We start from the raw sequence: 4,752 nt of genomic DNA, 5'->3' as shown, positions 1-4,752 counted from the left end.
TAGACACATTTAAGAATAAATATGGTTATACACAAAATCAACAAATTAATAATATATATCAACATTAAGTTATAGAAACGTTTTTCTCACTCAACTTTGGATTGATGGTTAATGGGTCCACTGTTAAGGCACCCCTTGCGTTAGGCCAACAGTTAAAATCCCCCATCACTTCTAGCCTACAAAAAAATTTATATAAATGTTTTAGAAAATAGAGATCACAATTATATTATTGTCTTATCTCAGTCTAAACATAAATGGATGGATATAGTTAGAACTATAGCATATGTAGATTGCTTAATCAAATAATTGATGCAATCAATTGTTGAATGTTGTTGTCATTTATCCCAACCTCAGTCTTTGAAACACTCTTAATATCCGTCTATGGATTTCATTGATAGGAATACCCAATGGTCATGAAACCCTAAAAGGAAGAGAAGAAAGCAAGCCATTGTAGTGTAGCCATGATACTCTGCATTTAGGAATTTGGATGCAAGAATCAATGTTTTTGGGTCCAAGACCATCTTCATTTTATTCTCCTCATTGTGTCGCTTCCAATGGTAGGTGGAATGCCACATAACTCATGTTTGACGAGATATGCTTGATCAAATTTAGTGCCTCAAAAGTATGGTAAATATCCCCAAAATGAGTTTGATGAAGGCAACTTGATGTTGTGGTGAATTAATGGAACTTATTCTCAAATGGTTGATTAACATCAATATTGGGATTATTAAGGATCATCCTAGTTAATTTTAACTTACAAAGAAAGACTTTGTAAAGGGATTATTGATTAAATACTTTGAATCCCATGTCAGCTTTTAAGGATGATTTTTTTGGCTCCAAAATTTAAAAATTCAAGTTTCATTTTGTCTATTTCGGCGCCATGTGTTAGGATGATGTTCACCCCTCTAGAAACTTTCTCCACTTTATATTTGAGCTTGACATCTCCTTGGAGTGCATTGAAATTTTATCCAATCCTAGAATTATCTCTATTCTAGTAGGTGAGGAATAGTCGCATTCACCTATGGATGAGGATGAATTTCAATGTGAGCTATTAAGATTGATCTAAGGCTATTATGGATTTTCTGAGGAGTATACTTGAGGTTTTGTGGAGTATTTTTACCTATTTTGAGGCCTAATTTGAATCACATCTATGGAGTAATTTCAGATTCTATTGTGGTTGAACTCACTGGCATAATCAAGGAATATTCACTATTTTTTGAGGTATTTTCATTAGTAGTCCAAGGATATTTTTATATTAATATTGAGCCCTATTCCAAGATTTCTCTAAGGAAACCTACTTTTCTATTTCTGAGTGCTAATTTGTGACTATTTAAAGAAATTTTCACAAAGCTCCAATACTAACCGGAGCGAGTTTTGGAAGTGGGAGATATTGTAATAAAGATTAGCATTGTTTAATGCTATGACTTCAATTGTAGGATTTCAGTGGCTCGCAATGATGGATAAAGTTGTTTGAATGAAAATGGAAGTTGAAGCACAACATGAGAACTCTGCTGCTCTGTGTGAGGCCTTATGCCTTGAACCATCTCTCAGCGCGTGGCTTTGAATGTGGAATATCTCTCTGCATTTGATTTATGGCTACGACCCATGTCTCTGCGCATGGCATTCCCTATATCTAGCTACCCTACGCATGTCTTTTGTTTTTCAAGTAAGATGTCTTCATGATTCATAACATCATTTTGGTCTAGTTAGTCTACCATTAATGTTTCCTGTCTAGATGAGTGGATCTCAGTTTTTATCCTTGTAGCTGCGTGTGGCCATCTTTAGTCTGGCGTATGGCCTTTCCCTTTCTGTTTTGCCTGGCGCGTGGTATGATTCTAAATTGGTTAGATCTTTTTTGGCACCTCGCATACTAGTTATGGCCTAACAATTGCAGGACTTTCTCGCATTTTCATTTCATTCATTGAACTTTCACCTTTTTCCTTACTCGCATCCATGACCATAGATTTGAGTCTCCATGATTATAGATGCCTACCGGTTTTAATCCTCTTCTCATCATCCTGAGCGGGTTTCTTTTCTCGTCCATGTTTAGCATGGACTGAACCTTTTCTTTCTGTCTTACTCTTTGGAGTGTATCAGGAGAAAGTATCGTTCTGGTCATCTTAATTCTGCTTCGGATGTGTATTTGATAACCTTATTTCCCTGTTTAAGTGAGTATCAGTCTTATTTTGGTTCTAAGATTTCCTGTTGAAGAAGAACATTCTTCGTTGGGTCTGGATTTGCGGGTGGTATTGATGGTTCAGGCTTCTCCTTTTTGCAATGAAGGCCTCGTGAAGAGCACATAGGTATGGTATCAGTTCTCCTTCCTGTATTTGATGAGTTGTGCTACTATATTTCAATTTTTTCCATATCATCTCTATGGTTTTTTAGTTTCAGTCTGAGTGGTTCCTTACTCGCAATTGATATGGTAAAGCTAAAATGCTTTTTTCTCGGTTAGAATTACTATTGCAGAGTTCTTACCTGATATTTAAGGAAGTCTTTGTTTTGAAATTCCCATGCACAATATTTACAAACCATTTCATTATTTCTTGGCCATGCATTGATGCTCGCTGTAGAATAGGGAATTCCTGGTGTATATGCTATAGTTATATATGTTGTTGTCCTGATTGTTCCTAATTTCCATGATACTATGGTATTCTTTTTCAGAATATTTCCTGCTACAGTGTAAGGCTTTTCCATTTTCATTTCACCTCTAGAGCTCTTAGGTTCAGGGTTCTAGATGGGTCCTTAGGTTTGCAGGTCTCCTGGTTTTTCTGGGGTTAATTTCTGGTAAGGTTTCGGTTTTCTTACTCCCTGCTTGGAATTCTCTGGAATGGTATGGACTCAAATTTTCATGTTTTGGTACTCGTGACACATGGGTTGGCACTTTCCGTATGAATTTCTTAACTGTCATTTTGGCTATGACGTGATCTCTTTCATCAACTAATTTTAAATTTTTAATTAGCTCTATCGATTTTTATACCCTCACACATATATATATCTCATCAGTGCGTAAGGTTGTATCTACCTCCCTGAAAATATTCAACTTTCAAAAATTCCCCTTAACCGAATCTGATAGGATTTTCTCACCACCATTTCCATATCTATCCATATATCTGATCCCTCGATATTTCCTGTAGCTTTTATTATCCTCCTAACTTTCTGAGCTACGTGTGTCATTCTTTTTAGGACGACCTGTCTCCAGTACCTTCTTTGTCCCTCTTTGTAGTACATATGGAAATCCCATCTGATGTGTCTGCTTCGTCAACCTTGGTGCGGGCTGTTATAGAGGTAGAGAAAGCCTTTGGTAGTGGATCATTACATAAAGAATGGCAATCTAAGGTGGCAAACACAATTATACCTCCTGTCCATATGACACAGAATAAGGAAGGTGGCGAGGATGATTTCCTGCGATGTAAAAAATATCAGTAGTTCATGAAGACTACTCCGCCACCCTCTGCATGCAAGTTCGTGGTTATGTGGAAGTTGTTCTGAATAGTACACCTTAACGATTATCCATTCTAATACTTCCTCCTCCACTTTTCGTCTATTTCTTGTCATATTCATACTTGACTCTATGTATTGGATAGCAATACTAAAATCACCACCTTTTATTATAAATACCAGAGGATCGCGATGTGTAATTCGAACACAACAACAATTGCAACAAAGCATTTTGAGTATATGAGGGGAGAAATGGAGAGGCTTGTGATTGAGGCAGTGAGTACATGTTTCATGGCAATCACGATGGTGGTGGCGTTAAACGCTGTCACAGGTGAAGCAGAAAGAGAGATAAAGCCTGTATCCTTTATATTTAGGGACTCTTTGTTAGATGCTAGAAACAAAAATCACCTACCATGGAGTCTAGCCAAGTCTAATTATCCATGGTATGGCATTGATTATGGTAACGGAATGCCTACTGGCAGATACACCAATGGTCGAACCATTTGTGATATAGTTGGTATTTCTTACATCCCCCAGCTTCCACAATTAAACTTGTTTCACCTTGTGAATATTTATTTGTATATTGGGGATTTTGGAGGTATTGATTTGATTGGGTGTTGCTAATATTGCAGCTGAGAAAACAGGTTTTCCAATCCTGGCACCAATCCTAGATCCATCCACTGATGACAACACCGTGTTGATACAAGGTGTCAACTATGCTTCGGGTGGCAGAGGCATTCTAAACAAAACAAGATATATTTTTGTAATAACTACTCAACATTACTTGCTCCTCCAGTTTCTTTTTTGGTTAATTTCATTTTCTCACCTATTGACTGTATGCTCACGTAGATTCAACGACTCTATTTGTGTAGCCAAATAGAGTTGTTTCAAGGGACCAAGATGTCCATTTCCAATAAAATCGGGCATGCCAAAGTGGAGAAATTCTTTAGTGAATCCATCTATTTAATGTCCATCGGAAGCAATGACTACATCAACAATTATTTGCTCCCTGTGGAGGCTAATTCCTGGCAATACGCTCCCGATGATTTCATAGACTATCTTATTTCAACATTGCGCCAAAAACTCATGGTGAGTTTTCCTGAAGCTTAAATTTGAGACTATTTTTTGGATATATGTTGTGCCCAAGTCTACTAATGTTCTTGATGTTCTAGGTTTCGAGTAGTGATCTCATCACTCATCATGCACTCAAGTACATGCACTCAAGTAAAGGGGCTCATGCTTTACTTGAATCTGTGATGAAGGGGCTCATATTTTACTTGAGTCTCTGATAAAGGGTGGTGAGACCATTAG

The 4,752-nt window shown here is 37.2% G+C and overlaps 1 pseudogene; it reads left to right on the top strand.

The window, feature by feature from the left end:
- The first annotated feature begins 3,693 nt into the window (after positions 1-3,693).
- Positions 3,694-4,551, top strand: LOC149261801 (GDSL esterase/lipase At1g74460 pseudogene; annotated as a pseudogene).
- Positions 4,552-4,752: the final 201 nt, after the last annotated feature.

The sequence above is a fragment of the Pinus tabuliformis genome, chromosome 6 (genome assembly GCF_031772625.1).
Source record: "Pinus tabuliformis cultivar Carrire ecotype Pingquan chromosome 6, CPIR1, whole genome shotgun sequence".
Classification (NCBI taxonomy): domain Eukaryota; kingdom Viridiplantae; phylum Streptophyta; class Pinopsida; order Pinales; family Pinaceae; genus Pinus; species Pinus tabuliformis.
The sequence above is the reverse complement of the archived record's forward strand: the minus strand, read 5'-3'. Positions and strand labels throughout refer to the sequence as shown.